This window comes from Bos indicus, chromosome 14 (genome assembly GCF_029378745.1).
Source record: "Bos indicus isolate NIAB-ARS_2022 breed Sahiwal x Tharparkar chromosome 14, NIAB-ARS_B.indTharparkar_mat_pri_1.0, whole genome shotgun sequence".
Classification (NCBI taxonomy): domain Eukaryota; kingdom Metazoa; phylum Chordata; class Mammalia; order Artiodactyla; family Bovidae; genus Bos; species Bos indicus.
Window position 1 is genome coordinate 53,156,907 of NC_091773.1, and position 21,400 is coordinate 53,178,306.

A 21,400-nucleotide genomic window follows, 5' to 3' on the forward strand; every position below is an offset into this window, starting at 1 on the left:
GTAGCCATCATAGTCAACAAAAGAGTCTAAAATGCAGTACTTGGATGTAACCTCAAAAAAGACAGAATATTCTCTCTTAGTTTCCAAGGCAAACCATTCAATATCATGGTAATCCAAGTCTATGCCCCAGGCGGTAATGCTGAAGAAGCTGAAGTTGAATGGTTCTATGAAGACATACAAGACCTTCTAGAATTAACATCCAAAAAAGATGTCCTATTCATTATAGAGGACTGGAATGCAAATGTAGGAAGTCAAGAAATACCTGGAGTAATAGGCAAATTTGGCCTTGGAGTACAGAATGAAGCAGGACAAAGACTAACAGATTTTTGCCAAGAGAATGCAGTGGTCAAAGCAAACACTCTCTTCCAACACACAAGCGAAGACTCTACACATGGACATCACAAGATGGTCACTGCCAAAATCAGATTGACTATATCTTTGCAGTGAAAGATGGAGGTCTATACAGTCAGCAAAAACATGACTGGGAGCTGACTGTAGCTTAGATCATGAACTCCTTATTGCCAAATTCAGACTTGAAGAAAGTAGGGAAAACCATGAGTCCATTTTAGTATGAACTAAATCATATCCCTTATGATTAAACAGTGAAAGTGACAAACAGCTTCAAAGGATTAGAACTGATAGAGTGCCTGAAGAACTGTGGACAGAAGTTCATGACATTGCACAGGAGGCAGTTATCAAGACCATCCCCAAGAAAAAGAAACGCAAAAAGGCAAAATCCTTATCTGAGGAGGGCTTACAAATAGCTGTGAAAAGAAGAGATTGAAAGGTAAAGGAGAAAAGGAAAGATATACCCATTTACATGCAGAGTTCCAAAGAATAGCAAAGAGAGATAAGAAAGCCTTCCTCAGTGATCAATGCAAAGAAATAGGGGAAAACAACAGATTAGGAAAGACCAGAGATCTCTTCAAAAAAGTTAGAGATGCCAAGGGAATATTTCATGCAAAGATTGGCACAATAAAAGACAGACATGGTATGGACCTAACAGAAGCAGAAGATGTTGAGAAGAGGTGGTAAGAATACACAGAAGAACTGTACAAAAAAGATCTTCAAAACCAAGATAATCACGATGGTGTGATAACTCACCTAGAGCCAAACATCCTGGAATGTGAAGTAGAGTGGGCCTTAGGAAGCATCACTACGAACAAAGCTAGTGGAGGTGATGGAATTCCAGTGGAGCTATTTCAAATCCTGAAAGATGATGCTGTGAAAGTGCTGCACTCAATATGCCAGCAAATTTGGAAAACTCAGCAGTGGCCACAGGACTGGAAAAGGTCAGTTTTCATTCCAATCCCAAAGAAAGGCAATCCCAAAGAATGCTCAAACTACCACACAATTGCACTCATCTCACATGATAGTAAAGTAATGCTCAAGATTCTCCAAGCCAGGCTTCAGGATTACGTGAACCGTGAGCTTCCTGATGTTCAAGCTGGTTTTAGAAAAGGCAGAGGAACAAGAGACCAAATTGCCAACATCTGCTGGATCATTGAAAAAGCAAGAAAGTTTCAGAAAAACATGTATTTCTGCTTTATTGACTATGCCAAAGCCTTTGACTGTGTGGATCACAATAAACTGTGGAAACTTCTGAAAGAGATGGGAATACCGGACCACCTGACCTGCCTCTTGAGAAACCTATATGCAGTTCAAAAAGCAACAGTTAGAACTGGACATGGAACAAAAGACTGGTTCCAAATAGGAAAAGGAGTATGTCAAGGCTGTATATTGTCACCCTGCTTATTTAACTTATATGCAGAGTACATCATGAGAAATGCTGGGCTGGAAGAAGCACAAGCTGGAATCATGATTGCTGGGAGAAATATCAATAACTTCAGTTATGCAGATGACACCACCCTTATGGCAGAAAGTGAAGAGGAACTAAAAAACCTCTTGATGAAAGTGAAAGTGGGGAATGAAAAAACTGGCTTAAAGGTCAACATTCAGAAAACGAAGATCATGGCATCTGGTCCTATCACTTCATGGGAAATAGATGGGGAAACAGTCGAAACATTGTCAGACTTTATATTTATGGGCTCCAAAATCACTGCAGGTGGTGAACGCAGCCATGAAATTAAAAGATGCTCACTCCTTGGAAGGAAAGTTATGACCAACCTGGATAGCATATTCAAAAGCAGAGACATTACTTTGCCAACAAAGGTCCGTCTAGTCAAGGCTATGGTTTTTCCTGTGGTCATGTATGGATGTGAGAGTTGGACTGTGAAGAAAGCTGAGTGCCAAAGAATTGATGGTTTTGAACTGTGGTGTTGGAGCAGACTCTTGAAAGTCCCTTGGACTGCAAGGAGATCCAACCAGTCCATTCTGAAAGAGATCAGCCCTGGGATTTCTTTGGAAGGAATGATGCTAAAGCTGAAACTCCAGTACTTTGGCCACTCATGCGAAGAGTTGACTCATTGGAAAAGACTCTGATGCTAAGAGGGTTTGGGGGCAGGAGGAGAAGGGGACAACAGAGGATGAGATGGCTGGATGGCATCACTGACTCGATGGATGTGAGTCTGAGTGAACTCCGGGAGTTGGTGGTGGACAGGGAGGCCTGGCGTGCTGCGATTCATGGGGTCACAAAGAGTTGGACACGACTGAGCGACTGAACTGAACTGAACTTAACTAAACCTAATTATGCTGGATTTTTTTCCTTTTCTTTCCCATCAGTCTTAAGATGCAGAAATTTTCTGACTTACCTCTTTAGAACTCCGTAGCAGTAAAATTTTCTCCTTAAGAGTTGCTACTTATTTGTGTATATTAGTCAGAATTTGAGATGACATGATTTCTGGTGTCCTACTTTGGAATACAAACATGTTCTTCAGATGCCCTCTGCTTGTGAATGCCCTTGGCGTGTTGCTTGGCATTACTGAAGATGGGGCAACTGGGGAAGCTGTTGGGCTTCATAAACGTGCTGAATTTCAAGTGATTAAAAAAAATGTTATCTGACAGATGGATTATTACATGTGTGAACATGACTCAAAAGGCTTCTCATCTTTGGTTGTTTTCTGAATCTCAAAATGTAAAGTATACTTCTCTCTTCATATTACTCTCACTCTTCATTCTCTTTTATTTGTGCCTGTCCCATTACCCTCAATAAAATTTTCTATTTGCAGCCCCAAAATTACATGATTTAAAGTTCAAATCATGTGGATTATAACACACTGTGATGGCCCTTGTTTAAATAAGGTTCTATTTGGAAGCATTCTAAATCACATAAGAAGGTTTTTGTTTGTTTGTTTGTTAACTGCACTGTATCAACAGAGATAGGGATTCCTAGTATAATTAAATCATTTTTCATCTCCAAGTAAGTGGTTACATCACTGAAATCCTGACGTCAGCTTCCCCTGTTCTAAACTCACTTCCCCCTTTATATTTGAGAAGAGGAGGCTGGCCCACATGTCCTAAATTATTCCCTAACAGCAGCTTCATTGCAATTCTTTAGCTCAGTGGTGGATAAATTTCACCTTGGTGATGATCATAAACTGAACCTTCAGGGTATTCATCCCCTAGAGAAAAAAGGATGCTCATCAGTGTGGGTCATGAGAAATAGAGGGCTGAACACAGAATCATTCACTTCTCCTCTTGCTGTCATAGTCATTTATGCTCCAAGCCACTACAGTTATGAGCATTAGACTTGTTTAGAGTTAAGAGAATCAGAACCATATCAGACATATTAGTCATCTCCACCTTTGTAATACCATGATTAAACCATATCTAGGACTGAATGTTGCCAATGTTCTCCACCTACAGGTTCTTGTGTACTTTCATATCTATAACCCCTCTATACACACACACACACACACACACACACACACACACACACACTTATTCTGTGCTCTTCCATTCCTCACCTAAGTGTCAATTCCTCATCCAGAGCTAACTTCTTGGGGTCACATTTTTCTTTTAGTCCATAGACTCAGGGCCTCATCTTCCACCTCCATCGATGTATTCCACCAAATTATTGTCCTAAATAATGGTAATTAATCCCCTAACTCATCTACTTCATATCCATTTTCTTTCTGATTCGGGAGTCCACAGACTGCTGAATTGTTTAGCTTCCTTTCTCTGAGAGTAACGTTTATTAGAACTTAGTATGATTCTTTCAAATGGTTATGTCTTTCACTTTCTTTTTTGCATGTTGCTTCTCTTCTTTTCACAGCTATTTGTAAGGCATCCTCACAAAGCCATCTTATTTTTTGCATTCTTTTTCTTGGGGATGGTCTTGCTCCCTGTCTCCTGTACAATGTCATGAACCTCCATACATAGTTTATCAGGCACTCTGTCTATCAGATCTAGCCCCTTGAATGGTATGGACTTAAAAGAAGTAGAAGATATTAAGAAGAAGTGGCAAGAATATACAGAACTGTACAAAAAAGATCTTCATGACCCACATAATCACAATGGTGTGATCACTCATCTAGAGCCAGACATCCTGGAATGTGAAGCTAAGTCGGCCTTAGGAAGCATCATTACAAACAAAGCTAGTGGAGGTGATGGAATTCCAGTTGAGCTATTCCAAATCCTGAAAGATGATGCTGTGAAAGTGCTACACTCAATATGCCAGCAAATTTGGAAAACTCAGCACTGGCCACAGGGCTGGAAAAGGTCAGTTTTCATTCCAATCCCAAAGAAAGGCAATGCCAAAGAATGCTCAAACTACTGCACAATTGCACTCATTTCACAGGCTAGCAAAGTAATACTCCAAGCCAGGCTTCAGCAATATGTGAACCATGAACTTCCTGATGTTCAAGCTGGCTTTAGAAAAGGCAGAGGAACCAGAGATCAAATTGCCAACATCTGCTGGATCATCAAAAAAGCAAGAGAGTTCCAGAAAAACATCTATTTCTGCTTTATTGACTATGCCAAAGCCTTTGATTGTGTGGATCACAATAATCTGTGGAAAGTTCTGAAAGAGATGAGAATACCAGACCACCTGACCTGCCTCTTGAGAAATCTGTATGCAGTTCAAGAAGCAACAGTTAGAACTGGACATGGAACAAAAGACTGGTTCCAAATAGGAAAAGGAGTACATCAAGGCTGTATATTGTCACCCTGATTATTTAACTTCTATGCAGAGTACATCATGAGAAATGCTGGGCTGGATGAAGTGCAAGCTGGAATCAAGATTGCTGGGAGAAATATCAATAACCTCAAATATGCAGATGACACCACCCTTATGGCAGGAAGTTAAGAAGAACTAAAGAGCCTCCTGATGAAAGTGAAAGAGGAGAGTGAAAATGTTGTCTTAAAGCTCAACATTCAAAAAACGAATATGATCTATCCCATCCCATTACTTCATGGCAAATAGATGGGGAAAAAATGGAAACAGTGGCTGACTTTATTTTCTTGGGGTCCAAAATCACTACAGATGATGACTGCAACCATGAAATTAAAAGACACTTGCTCCTTTGAAGAAATGTTATGATCAACCTAGAAAGTGTATTAAAAAGCAGAGATATTAGCTTGCCAATAAAGGTCCATCTAGTCAAAACTATGGTTTTTCCAGTAGTCATGTATGGATGTGAAAGTTGGACCTTAAAGAAGGCTTAGTGCAAAAGAATTGATGCTTTTGAAATGTGGTGTTGGAGAAGACTCTTTAGAGTCCCTTGGTCTGCAAGAAAATCAAACCAGTCAATTTAAGGAAATAAATTCTGAATATTCATTGGGAGAATGATGCTGAAGCTCTAATACTTTGGCCACCTGATGAGAAGTGATTCATCAGAAAAGATCCTGATGCTGGGAAAAATTGAATGCTTGAGGAGAAGGGGATGACAGAGGATGGGATGGTTGGATGGCATCACTGACTCGATGGATATGAATTTATGTCAGCTCTGAGAGATGGTGAAGGACAAGGAACCCTGGTGTGTTGCAGTCCATGGTGTCACAAAGAATCAGGCATGACTTAGCAACTGAACAACAATTCTCTAGGATGTTTTCTTAGATTTTAATTTACTTTAAACCACAAATTTTATACTGTAGTATTATTTCTAAAAAATTTTGTTTATTTATTTAAATTGCTTAAATGTTAATTTGGCATCTGTGAGAAGTAGATTATTGCACTCCAAAGATGTCTACATTCTACTCTATTAAAAATGTGATTATGCTGTATCACCTGAAAGTGTTAGCTGTTCAGTCATGTCCGACTCTTTGCAACCCCATGGACTGTAGCCCACCAGGCTCCTCTGTCCATGGGATTCTCTAGGAAAGAATACTGGAGTGGGTTGCCATTTCCTTCTCCAGGAGTTCTTCCCAATCCTGGGATCAAACCTTAGCCTGCACTACAGGCAGATTCTTTACCCTTTGAGCCACGAAGGCAGCCCTAAGTTTGCAGATGAATTAAGATTGCTGACCTTAAGAAGATTATCCTGAATATTCTGAGTGGGTCCTGTTTACTCTCAAGGCTCCTTTAAATGTGGAAGAGGGAAGAGGTAGAATCAGAACCATAGATACAGCATTGTGAGAAAGACTCAATTGTCATTAAATGAATGTGGACAGATTCTAGAAGCTGGAAAAGACAAGAAAAAGAATTTTCCCCTAAACTCTCCAGAAAGGACTGTAGTCATGTCAATACCTTAATTTTAGCTCAGTGAAATAGTTTGGATTTTGCCCTCCAAAACTATAAGATAATAAATTTGTGTCACTTAAATTCTCTGTTCGTGACAAATTTTTGTTGTTATTCAGTTGCTAAGTCATGTCTGATTCTTTTTGATCCCATGGACTGCAGTGCCCCAGTCTTCCCTGTCCTTCACTATCTTCCAGAGTGTGCTCAAACTCATATCTGTTGAGTCAGTGATGCTGTCCAAACATCTCATCCTCTTGTTTTAACTTTAATCTTTCCCAGCATCAGGGTCTTTTCCAATGAGTCAGTTCTTTACATCAGGTGGCCAAAGTATTACAGCTTCAGCTTTAACATCATCCTTCTAATGAATGTTTAGAGTTGATTTCCTTTAGGATTGACTGGTTTGATTTCCTTACTGTCCAAAGTACTTTCAAGAATTTTCTCCAGCACCACAGTTCAAAAGCATCAATTCTTCAGCACTCAGCCTTCTTGATGGTCCAACACTCATTTTTGTACATGACTACTGGAAAAATCATAGCTTTGACTGTATGGACTTTTGTCAGCAAAGTGATATCTCTGCTTTTTAATATGCTATTTAGGTTTGTCATAACTTTCCTTCCAAGGAAAAGTGTCTTTTAATTTCATGGCTTCAGTCACTGATAATTTGTTAGAGCAGAAATAAAGAACTTACATAGCATCTAATATGTGCCAGGCACTAAAGCAATTACAGAAGTTAACAAGTCTTTACCTTCTTGCACCTTCTTTGGTAGTGAGGAAGCTAGTGGAGGATGTTTCAACTAGAATGATCACAGATGGTATCTTTGAAAATAGGAATCTTGAAACAAGTCCTCGCAGAGGATATGGTAGTTACCATCTCTCTCTCATTTAGAAACTACTCTGATTTGTGTTTGCATAACCACAACTCATATGTATAAAGAGATACTAATAGCACCTAGGAATGAGACAGATGACATAGGGCTAATTAAAATAGCTCCTGATATTTCCTGTTCTGTAATCATTGACTCAGGAAAGATTGTGAATTCTAGTTCTAAAGAATACATTTGCTTTTTGGAGGTTATTAAAAAAAAATCCTAGATCTTAACATAGAAACAGTAGAAAAGAATCATTTTCCTATATATGATACTATGGAATGTAACTCTGAAGCCAGGAAATGATGTAGCCATTTGTAAACACTGAGATCAAAGCCACCCCCACAGAAGTAACCCTCAAAGAATCACAGAGAACTAGAGTCTATGCACTGCAATAAAATAACCCGAAGTCAGCATATCATCTGGATTTCCAATACATGGGCTAATAAATTTTCTCATTTTTAAGCCAGTTGGAATAAAGTTTATATGATTTGAAGGTGAAAACAGAATAAATGACACAGACTACAAGGAGAAAAATGAGACAACTTTGTGAGGAACTGAAGGAAGAATAATATCCTTAAAGGAAACAATATACAAATGCCCTAAATTGCATGTGCCTACTTATAGGTGGATATTTTTCCCCAATATTTTTCCCCCCATGATGTGGAGCTGCGGATGTGGTGGGTCAACATCCACCACAGTGGATGCAGTAAAGTTTTCAACTGCAGTGAGAATTTGGAAAACTCAAAAGAGGCCACAGGACTGGAAAACGTCAGTTTTCATTGCAATCCAAAAGAAAGTCAATGCCAAAGAATGCTCCAACTGCTGCACAATTGCACTCATCTCACATGCTAGCAAAGTAATGCTCAAAATTTTCCATGCCACGGTTCAACAATACATGAACTGTGAACTTCCAGATGTTTAAGCTGGATTTAGAAAAGGCAGAGGAATCAGAGATCAAATTGCCAATGTCTGTTGGATCATGAAAAAGTGAGAGAGTTCCAGAAAAACATCTACTTTTCCTTTATTGACTAGGCCAAGCCTTTGACTGTGTGGATCACAACACACTGTGGAAAATTCTTAAAGAGATGGGAATACCAGACCACTTGACCTGTCTCCTGAGAAACCTGTGTGCAGGTCAAGAAGCAACAGTTAGAACTGGACATGAAATGATAGACTGTATCCAAATCAGGAAAGGAGTATGTCTGGGCTCTATATTGTCATGCTGCTTATTTAACTTATATGCAGAATACCTCATGAGAAATGCTGGACTGGATGAAGCACAAGCTGGAACCAAGATTGCCTGAATTCATGATATGGTAAATTCAAGGCTATGAATTCAGAGTTGCCTGTGCCATGGAACTGCTGGTAGGACTAAGCTAACTAGAAACAATCAAACTGACATAAAGAGAAACAGAGATGTGAGACAGAGAGAGCTTTCCAAGGAGAGTCACAATTCTGGTTGTTCCTGAGGTCATCTGCATCGCTGCCTTTTGGGTGGGTTGATTATATACATCCATATATACTTGAGCTTTGAACAACACAGGCTTGAACTGCATGTGCCTACTTGTATGTGAATTTCTTTTTCCCAATAAATCCCAGGATGTGGAGCTGTGGATATAGAGGTCAACAGTGAAGTTTTCAACTGCAGGGAGAATCGAGAATTCCTGCCCCTAACTACATGTTGTTCAAACATGAACTGTATTCCTTCTCTTGCTGATTGGAATTGTGGCTTATGTCATTTCAGCCACAAGAGTTCTAGTTAATATGAACTGGTGTGGTATGTGTAAACAATAGGATAATACCACAGGATGTTCCTGGGCCATTAATAAAGGAAAGTGGGGCAAAAAAAAAAAAAAGGTCTTGGCATGTTCAAAGAAAAGAGACTCTCCTGGTGGCAGTGTAGCAATAAAGAGAGACATGGTATCAATATTACATGAGATTGAAGAGCAAGGCAGAACCACATCAGGCCAGCAAGGTGTTAGGACTCATGATAAGCTGTGACACGTTTAATGGTGAAGCTATATATTGTGATTTTCTTTTGTTTTGCTGTTTTTAATAGATTACTCCTATTGTTCTGTGAATAACCTATTGAAAAAGTATGAAACAATTTGGAAGGATGATAATCTGGGAGGAATAATAGATAATGGTGACCTGGGCTATAGTTGATCAGTGGAAATCAATAGTAAAGGTCAGAATCAAAATACATGCTGGGAATAGAAGGAAGAGAGCTTTATAAAAAGTAGAAATAAGAAAAGAAGGAATGGAAAAATCTATAAACTGAGTCAGGAGGGCTGGTGGTGCCATTTTCAACTGTAGGAATCAGGAACATTGTTTTTGATATATTTTTTGAGGGTTTCTCCAAAGTTCCAAGTAGAAATATATATCAAAGGAAGAGTTGAATGAAAAAGTATGCAACTAAAATTAGAGATATTGGCCTTAAGAAATACCAGTTTTTAACACTATTTCAAGCGATGGCACTTATAGTAATTTCATAGGAAAAGATTTTGGACAAAGCAAAAAGAACTGTTTGTAGGCTATATCCTTGGAAAGCTTCAATATATAGAAATAAGAATTGAAGAAAGGCATAATGGAATCATAGTGAAAAGCTATTGTAAGAGAATGAATGTAAGAAGGGTATGGTGCTAGATAAAGTAAGAAAGAAAGTAAAGTTGCTCTGTGACCCGACTCTGTGACCCCATGGACTGTAGCCCACCATGGTCTCCGTCCATGGGATTTTTCCAGACAAGAATACTGGAGTGGGTTGCCATTTCCTTCTCCAGGAGATCTTCCCAACCCAGGGACTGAATCCGAGTCTCCCACATTGTAGGCAGATGCTCTACCGTCTGAGCCACCAGGGAAGTCCACTAGCGATAAAAAAGGCCTTCCAAATGAATGGCATAGCCACCAACATTAAAAGCTGCAGAAAATCTCAATACATATATAAGTTGTAAAAAAATATATATACTTAGCACCATGAAAGTTTTTGGGTACCTGAAATAAGGAATTTCAGTGATAAGAAGTGGGGAAATAAAAGTCCATTTTGTTGTTTTTGAACCAATGGCTGTATGTAAAGTAGAGACAGCTAATAGAGAAAGTTTATTTCAAAATTTGTGTTCTGGAGTGGGAGTCAAATTAATGAGTGAGTAATAGGAGATATGTGGGATAAAAATGTTCTGTGTTGTTTTCCAGGATGAGATTTAATAGAGTATGATGACATATTTACAAGAATTTGTGTATGTGTGAGGATAGAGAGAATAACTGAGGGAGGAGGTCTTTGAGAGAATATGAGTGGGTGAGATCTAGCTTAAGGAGGAATATTTGTAATTTATAAGAACATGAAAATATTCCACTGTAACAAGAGGGAAGGTAGAAAAATTAAGTAAGGAAAAAGCAGTTGTTTTGCATGTGATGTTAGGAATATGTGGCTAAGGCCATCTAGTAGCTTTCATTTTCTTAATGTAACTGGGAAAATAGACACAACTGGAAATTTCAAGAAAAAGGAGAAGGTGTAATATAGATACATCAGGTCATAGGGAAGTCAGTTCATCAGGCAATCATCATGGATTAGATGTTGCTGACATAATAAATTTAAAATAAAATCACTGGGCCCTATTGTTCAGTCACTCAGTCACGTCCAACTCTTTGCAACGCTGTGGCCTGCAGCATGCCAGGCTTCCCTATCCTTCACTATCTCTTGGAGTTTGGTCAAACTCATGTTCGTTAGGTCAGTGATGCCACCCAACTCTCTCATCCTCTGTCACTGCCTTCTCCTCCTGCCTTCAATCATTGGACCCTAGTTGTGAGATTTACTTCAGCAAGATCAGCCCCTGAGATGAATTCATGGGCAGCATATAGAAAATTTAATCCAGGATTTAAGTTTCATCCTGGCCATAAAATTAGTAAGTCAAGAGATGAGAGAGAGGAGAGAGAGAGTTGAGGATGTTTGCAAGAGCATGTTTATAATTATGAGTCCTGAAATCTAAACTTGATGAAGAAAAAGAAAAAACAAAGTTGTGGATATTGAAAAGAGATGGAGACGAGGGAACTGCATTCTCACTGAGGTTAATTATTTGTCATGCAGGTGTTAGAGTAGTGGGGTGATGATCAGATACTGGGAGCTTAGAAAAATTTCAGATGCATAGTTTCTGAGAAAAAATGCAAGGTTTTAAGTGTTATCACAAAGTGATAAAAATATTTCTGAAGTTAAGGAGTTAATCTTTTTCCCTCTCTTTGTTCCATATTAGCAAAAGCAAACATTCCTTTTCATTATATGTAATATTCCATCATGCAATATTATCATAATTTATTTCACAAATGCGCCCCCTTTTTCTATCTAGCTTCTTTTCTATAACAACTGATATAATTATTTTAAAATATCATTACAATTTTTCTATTTTGTTTTAAGGTTATATTTTAGCAGTATATTTGGCATATAGGAGTACCTGTCTTCCAGAAAGTGAACAAAACTATACTCCCCAGAATATTAGAGTGTAGCTTTCCCAAGATCCTCACCAACAAGGAGTATCACATAATTTTTATATATGATAGTCACTAAAATGATATATCATTAAAATGATATATCACTTTATCTTTATTTGTATATCTTCAGTCATGAATGATTTGGGGCATTTACTCTCACGTCTTTTTTTCTATAGTGAGTTTGCTAGTAATCTATACCCATTTGTTCTTTTGTTATACTTAGATTTCTTAATAATTTTTAAGTGTATTAGGATAATTTTCATTTGTAATATACAGCATTGACAACATTGGAATCATGCCACAAATTTATCCCATGCTTTAGGATTTAGAAGAGCATCATTCCTGCATACCATGACTTCCAATGAATAATTTCAATCTTTCTGCTTTCCTATCTGATTGCAAAATATATTATATCATCATTGCTTAAGGTTTATCTCTTTGGCATTTAAAGTTCTCAGAGAATTCACACTCTCCACCACCTGAATGATTACCAAATAAAAACACCAGTTTATGTAAAATGACCGTATCTCCAACCACATTTTTTTGGCACAGATCCAGAAACCGGACACAGCTAGACCATGCAGAGTTCTTTCCTGAGATTTATTTTTTCCTCCAGGTAACTGGTTCAACTTCAGGTCAATGAATGTAGCTCAGAAACCAGAGTCATTTCACATATATAGATATGCCTGAATCACAAAGAAAACCAGAAGTGAGAGATGAAAATGTGTTGAAAACCTTCAAATCTCCAGTTCCAGTAGAACCGATGCTCCTTCCTTAGTCCTTAGAAGGAATGTGTCCTTCAAGAAAAACATCAGCTTCTAAGAAATTCCCTTATTTACTAAAGCTAACTTTGCATTCAACAAAATAATCCTAACTAACATAAAAATAGATACAGCCTCTTAAGATACACATTTTAAAATGAGTTTCCTGGGCACTTTGACTAACAAATTGGTAGATCAAATGGAATAAAGGATTTGTAATGATTGAAAAGGTCTTTTATGAGGTAACAAACATAAATGGTTTAGTTGTCCTATGAACAGTCCTATCTTTCCTAAATTGTTCAAGATATATCAATGATATTTGAGTCTACCAATGTTTTTCTAGAATCTAGTTATATTTTACAGTCCGTAAAACAGGAGTCATGAAATTTATTTCTCCTCACTTTTATTTTTTAAGTTACAAGTGATACCCTCTTTTTCTTTTACTAGAATTTTCTTTAAAAATATACCTTTTTCTTTTGTTACTTAATAAAACTTCAAACTTGTCCTCCTTCAGTTTTAACCTTCTAAATTCAGGTTCTAAATTTAAGTAACCTCTTCTAATAATACCTCTTCTTAAAAATAAACCCTTCTATGCCTTTTAGTATCTTATCTATCTTTAATTTTCACAGCTTTATATGTCTCAACAATTATACTCATTAGTCTATTACTATCAATATTTTTGCTTTGATTTTCAAAACAGTTTAACTTAGAACCAAATATGATATCACATCCCCAGAGATAATGTGGGCACCTAAATATGATATGTACAGGAATTATATACTACAATGCAAATATAGTCATATTTACAAATGGGTTTTATGACAAATGAAAATCTGTTGTTTTATGTGTGTATACTGCAAAACAAAATATAAAAGAGGAAAAATAAAAATCATTTAACTACTGCATCCTAGAACTTCATACTGTTTAAACCATTAGTAGCAAAAATTCTGAAAGAGATGAGAATTCCAGACCACTTGACCTGCCTCTTGAGAAACCTATATGCAGGTCAGGAAGCAACAGTTAGAACTGGACATGGAACAACAGACTGGTTCCAAATAGTGAAAGAAGTGTGTCAAGGCTGTATATTGTCACCCTGCTTATTTAACTTATATGCAGAGTACATCATGACAAATAATGGGCTGGAAGAAGCACAAGCTGGAATCAAGATTGCCAGGAGAAATATCAATAACCTCACACATGCAGATGACACCACCCTTATGGCAGAAAGTGAAGAAGAACCAAAGAGTCTCTTGATGAAAGTGAAAGAGGAGAGTGGAAAAGTTGGCTTTAAGCTCAACGTTCAGAAAACTAAGATCATGGCATCTGGTCCCATCACTACATGGGAAATAGATGGGGAAACAGTGGAAACAGTGTCAGACTTTATTTTGGGGGGCTCCAAAATCACTGCAGATGGTGACTGCAGCCATGAAATTAAAAGACGCTTACTCCTTGGAAAGAAAGTTATGACCAACCTAGATAGCATATTCAAAAGCAGAGACATTACTTTGCCAACAAAGGTCTGTCTAGTCAAGGCTATGATTTTTCCCGTAATCATATATGGATGTGAGAGTTAGACTGTGAAGAAAGCTGAGCGCCGAAGAATTGATGCTTTTGAACTATGGTTTTGGAGAAGACTCTTGAGAGTCCCTTGGACTTCAAGGAGATCCAACCAGTCCATTCTAAAGGAGATCAGTCCTGGGTGTTCATTGGAAGGACTGATTGATGCTAAAGCTGAAACTCCAATACTTTGGCCACCTGATGCGAAGAGTTGACTCATTGGAAAAGACCCTGATGCTGTGAGGGATTGGGGGCAGGAGGAGAAGGGGACGACAGAGGATGAGATGGCTGGATGGCATCACCAACTCAATAGACATGAGTTTGCGTGAACTCCGAGAGTTGGTGATGGACAGGGAGTTCTGGTCTGCTATGATTCATGGGGTCCGGAGAGTCAGATGCGACTGAGCGACTGAACTGTTAGGAACTGAGTGATACCCTCTGAAAGTATTAACCAAAATTTAAAGCTTATTAACAGACAACCTGGGATCTAGTGTTATAACCATGATCTGCATTTTAAGTAAATTAACTTTGGTGCCAAAGTCAAGCATCCCTTGTGCCAAAATCAAGCATCCCTTTAAGATAAAAACCTCCTCTCCAGAAGTTTTTAACTGAGTATCATTAATAAGAAAAGTATATCATTTCCCATACAGCTGTTCTCTGCAGCAATCAGATTCATAGAAGGACATGTTAAAGCAATGAGCTACAATTTGGCCACAGCTGGATAAAAATCCTTTTTGTTTTTGTTTGAATTTGTATTAAGTATGAAGCTGGCTGAGTTATAGGAGTCCTACTGTGGCTCGACAGATGAAATTTTACAGATCAGTGTTCAGATTGAATAGAAATTTTAAAGATTACTTACTCCAAGCCAGTAACTAGTGATAAATCCACTTTAAACAGATGGTAGAATGATGAATTAGACACAATCCAGAGCTTTCCCTTAATCTTAGAAAATATGCATGTTTTAGCATGTGACTCATGATTTCCCAGCACGTAAACTTGTATAGAGTGACAGCTACAAACAAGATATTAAATCTATGAATATATCTAAATGCTTATGTAACTGTCATCATTAGTTCTTGGAAAACTGTCCACCCTCAAATCTTAATTCATTTTTGCCATCCTAAAATTTTAATTTGTAAACAGTTCAGCTGCCACCTGGTAAGCACCCTTAGGACTACTTTTTAAAATTAATCTTTTTTCCCCAGAAACCCGATAGCTACTTCATGGGGCTATTGACACAACATACTGGCCAGCTGCTTCTCTAAATACAGACTTTGAAGAAGCTGCTTGAAAAATGAAGGGTGAAAGTGATACAGACATGCATCTGAGAAGAGATAAAAAGGGAAATTTAATCCCAAATTTAAGTTTTTCCTCTGTCAGCAATGAAGGTACTGGCTTGTTTCTTGAGAGTTTATAAGTCATATGCTGTAATGCTAAACTAGTATTGAAACATTCTATTTGACTCAATGCTAACTTAAAATTCTTCAATAAAATGAATCTTCATTGTTATTAAATGCGTTTATTAATGGGCAAAGTGCACTGAACCTTTTCTGCCAAGAAGCTTTTTCTGTTCATCATCAGCAAAATGTCATTATATTTCAAGCTGCTTTCATGAAGCTGGTAATTGGAGGCAAGACTGTGTCAATTGAACTTAGATGAAAAATTACTATTACTATTTTTCCTTCCAAAATTATGTTCAGATGTAAGGAAGCTATTGAGGGAGACAGAGAAATATTAAGAAATATCTTAAAATAAAAATTATTTTACTGACCAAACTCTAGTCAGTCTCCTCTGTGCCCTTTTTCAACTAGGCCCCATCATTGGCACGTCCTTAAAAGCCCAAGAATTTTGCTAAGATGATTTAACCAGAGTCCTCCATCCTTAACATATAATCACCCTCACTATCTGACCAAATTCCTCATCCCACCATCTACCAGTTGATATCTGCTCACCCTGGCCTGCCTTCAGTGAGAATTCTATTAGGTTGGTTTGATCAAAATCTCCCTTACCCTGTGTTTCCTCTTAGTAATTTTCCATCCACTGACCTCCCTCCCCCATCTTTTCTTGGCTATAAATTCCCACTTTTCTTTGTTGTATTCAGAGTTAAGCCCAATCTCCCTCTTTCCTACATGAAAACCCCTTGCAGGAGCCCATATACCTAATGGCCATAGTACTGAATAAAATCTGCCTTACTCTCTTTGAACAAGGATATAAATAAATGTTTTTCTTTATGACTTTCCTGGCAAGAACACTGGAGTGGGTTGCCAATTTCTCCTCTGGGGGATCCTCCATACACAGGGATCAGACCCATGTTTCTTGCATCTCCTGCATTGCAGATAAATTTACTGCTGAGCCGCTGGGGAAGCTCCATCAATGTAAAATCATTTTTAATACTATGATAGATATAGTAGATACTTCTTATATTTTGGCTGGTTTCATCCTGTCACAGTATATAATTAGAGGCGAACAATGTGAATATAATGAAGTGAAAGCTGCATACTACAAGGTGGTAAGTGCGCAAGTTGAGAAATTCATCTAGCATTTGTCATTTGTATTATCTTCAAATACAAAGGAAATTATGTGGAATGAGAATGGGACACAAAACATGTTCCAAATTTCTACCACTGCAGAAGATTACATAAAGATGACTGTGGACTTTTCTTGTTAAATTAACCAGGGTTAAATACTTAACAGACATCCTCTTAATCTTTATCTTTGTTCTTTATCTTTTTTCTTATATAGCTACATATTCCTTTAAATACTAAGATTGAGCTTAGCCAATATTTCTCTCTTTCTCTCTGTCTTCTTTCTCTTCTCTTTCCTCCCCTTCCTCCTTCTCCTCTTCTCCCTTATTCTCCTTCTTCCTCACCCCCAACCCAGGTTTTTCTCTCTCCTGCTTAAACTACTTGGAGCAAATTCCCAATATTCTGCAAGAAGGAATTACATGTTGGCAGGAATAAACACTGACACATGAAGTGAAGTAACTGCTTGTGACTTTAAATCAATTTGAATATTGCTAAGTAAGTTCTAAGATTAGCTATCTCAATATTTTTCATATTGGGAAACAAACCCTAAAAAGAGAAAAGTACAAAGTTTTCTCAAAGTTTAGAAACACTGCTTCATAATTAAAAGCTATCTTCTAAGAATTCTTTACACTTTTAACCTTATTAATATGGGGATAATATATAATACTATCTCTGTATTTTCACTGACAATTGGTGTTGAAAAACTCTACTTGTTTTCATCTTTTAAAGAATAGCTAAAGATAAAATTTTAAAATCTCCACATATAATTATAAATACAAAAATCCTTTAGCAAAATCCAGTAAAAGATAATGTGAATCATTAGAAAATTATTGTGTCATCAGATATTGGATCATCAGATGTGATTTCTCATCTCAGCCCAACACTCAACTCTTCTATACATGAGGACATTGAGTCTAATCATGCTTAATTGACTTGCTGGGTAGCTCACAGCCTGAAAGCATCTGAATGAGATTTAAATCAAGGTGTGTTTAAGACTAAAGTCTATAATCTTTCTGCCTCATCATTCTAGCTTCTCATTATCTGTGTTAATTAAAAATATTAAGCAATTCATCATGGAGCCAGATTATCTGGCTTCAACAATATGTCTGCCATTTGCTTGTTTTATAACCTCAGGCAAATTATTTTACTGCTCTGCAATCCCAGGAGGAGAAGGGGATGACAGAGGGTGAGATGTCTTCACTGACTGGATGAACAAGCTCCAGGAGATGGTGATGGATAGGGAAGCCTGGCATGCTGCAGACCATGGGGTCTCAAAGAGTCGGACACAACTGAGTGACTCAACTGAACTGAATCCTAGTTTCTTCATCTCTGAAATGGGAATGGTAATGATAGTAATTGCCTCAAACAGTTTCTTTGAGACATAAATGAGTTTATTTAGTGAAGACTGAGTTAATATATCTAAAGAATATAAAACAGAAGATGGATTGTAGTAAGTGCTATCTAGGTATTGCTATTATTCTAATCTTCCTCTTTGGGCCTTGATTTCCTTACATAGCTTGGTTAATGAAGGTAATAGCATCAGAATTTTATGACTAGTGATGTTTAGATTTTAGATTTTTAATAACCTTGAAATCATTAAGACAGTGATTCCTACATTACAACAATATATAATTTTGAGACCAGTAAATGTGTCCGTGTGTGTTTTCTGATACCCAGGATCAGGAGAATAATTTGGATTATGAATAATATTGAATTTTGAGATAGGTAAATGATACAATAAGCAAAGAGAAGCTAGCTATCTTTCTTTTCTGAAGATTAAATCAATTAACACAAGCAAAGCACTTAGAACGGTAACTGGCATGGAGTAAATACTCAATAATGTTAGCTAATATTTTTGTACATTATTCACCATTATATTACTCCGGTGTCTAATAAAACACCTAATATTAGGCAATCAATATAAATTTGTTAGGTTGTGTTAGAAAAATGTAACATTAAGCCTACCTGGGGATAGATAAATCAATGCCCACATCTTTATCTTTTCTAATCTAATGTAAAAGAATGAAAATTTACCCAGGATAATTATTTTAATTTGAAATTTGTCACAGATACGGGCATCTTTCTGACATTAGACAATAAACTGAAACATAGATGTTGTCAAAAAATTAGAAACCCTGGGGCAGTGTGGTTTTAATGTCTATTATAGATGTATACCTTTGCTTTCAGGGAGGTAGGTCTCAATATTTAAAGCCACTAAATTAATTTTTTAATAACAATGATTTATTTATAGTATTTTATATAGTAATATTAAATATTACTCTAGCCTTCATGATGATAAGTATTAAAAAATTAACAGCAAAATATAATCTCCTGCACTCAAAAAAGAGTAGTTTCATGTGTGAATTATCTTAGACTATTTATTTTTATCTAATATAAAGGGTGTTAACAGATAAATGGTAATTTTCTTTTACTTTCATTTTGGCAAGAAGTTAATTTTTCCATCAAAAACAGAATATAAAAAATAATTGCTTCAAGAGTACAAATAATCACAATCCCAGGATGAGAAACAAAGAAGACGTGCAAATGAGTATTAAAAGGGTGGGCCAGGATGAGTCTGGATTCTCTTCAAAATGAATATACTTGGTTTATTATATACAAGTATATAATTTAATATACTTGGTTAAAAAGCACTTGGCAGGAAACACTAGAGAAAAGAAAACTTTCCTTCCTCCCTTCCCTACTTTCTTCTTTCCTTTTCAATAATTTGTTTGAACTAATTATTAAACAGCTATTAGTTTCCAGGCCCTCATTAGCCTGAGGAATGCTGTGAAGAACAGAACAGGAAAATCTCTGCTCCTCCAGAGGTTACATTCTAGTGTGTGTGTGTTAGTTGCTCAGTCATGTCCAACTCTTTGCAACCCTATGGACTGTGGCCCACCAGGCTCCTCTGTCCATGAGATTTTTTTCAGCAAGAATACTGAAGTGGGTTGCCATTTCATCCTCCAACATTCTAGAGGGTGAGGATAAAATATACAGAATAGTTAACAAATACTATAACATTTGTGCAGCAAATAAATATACATCCGAAAAATGAAAAGGGGAAAATAATAGTATTTAGAGAGCATAGTGTGGGGGGGGGGTGGGGGCGAAAATCCCTCAGAGATAACATCTGAGCAAAGGGATAAAACCATGAATATCTAGGGCAAAATCAGGCTCAGTTCAGCTCATTCGCTCAGTCATATCTGACTCTTTGCAACCTCATGGACTTCAGCACACCAGGCCTCCCTGTCCATCAAACTCCCGAAGTTTACTCAAACTCATGCCCATTGAGTCAGTGATGTCATCCAATTATCCTCTGTCAACCCCTTCTCCTCCAGCCTTCAAACTTTCCCAGCATCAGCATCTTTTCTAATGAGTCAATTCTTCCCACCAGGTGGCCAAAGTATTGGAGTTTCAGCTTCAGCATCAGTCTTCCCAATGAATATTCAGGACTGATTTCCTTTAGGATGGACTGGTTGGATCTCCTTGTAGTCCAAGGGACACTCAAGAGTCTTATCCAATACCACAGTTCAAAAGCATCAATTCTTCAGGGCTCAACTTTCTTTATAGTCCAACTCCCACATCCATACATGACTGCTGAAAAACCATAGCTTTGAGGAAATGGACTTTTGTTGGCAAAGTAATGTCTCTGCTTTTTAATATGCTGTCTAGGTTGGTCATAACTTTTCTTCCAAGGAATAAATGTCTTTTAATTTCATGGCTGCACTCACCATATGCAGTGATTTTGGAGCCCCCAAAGTAAAGTCTGCCATTGTTTCCACTGTTTCCCCATCTATTTGTCAAGAAGTGATGGGACCAGATGCCATGATCTTAGTTTTCTGAATGTTGAGCTTTAAGCCAACTTTTTCACCCTCCTCTTTCACTTTCATCAAGAGGCTCTTTAGTTCTTCTTCATTTTCTGCCATAAAGGTGGTGTCATCTGCATATCTGAGGTTATTGATATTACTCCTGGCAGTCTTGATCCCAGCTTGTGTTTCATCCAGCCCAGCCTTTCTCATGATGCACTCTGCATAGAAGTTAAATAAGCAGGGTGACAATATACAGCCTAGACATACTCCTTTTCCTATTTGGAACCAGTCTCTTGTTCTATGTCCAGTTCTAACTGTTGCTTCCTGATCTGCATACAGATTTCTCAATAGGTAGGTCAGATGGTCTGGTATTCCCATCTCTTGAAAAAATTTTCACAGTTTATTGTGATCCACACAGTAAAAGGTTTTGGCATAGTCAATAAAGCCAAAATACATATTTTTCTGGAACTCTCTTGCTTTTTCAATGACCCATCGGATATTGGCAATTTGATCTCTGGTTCTTCTGCCTTTTCTAAATCTAGCTTGAACATCTGGAAGTTCACGGTTCACATACTGTTGAAGCCTGGTTTGGAGAATTTTGATCATTACTTTACTAGCGTGTGAGATGAGTGCAATTGTGCAGTAGCTTGAGCATTCTTGGCATTGCCTCTGCCTTTCTTTGGGATTGGAATGAAAACTGATCTTTACCAGTCCTGTGGCCACTGCTGAGTTTTCCAAATTTGCAGGCATAGTGAGTGCAGCACTTTCACAGCATTATCTTTTTGGATTTGAAATAGCTCAACTGGAATTCCATCACCTCCAC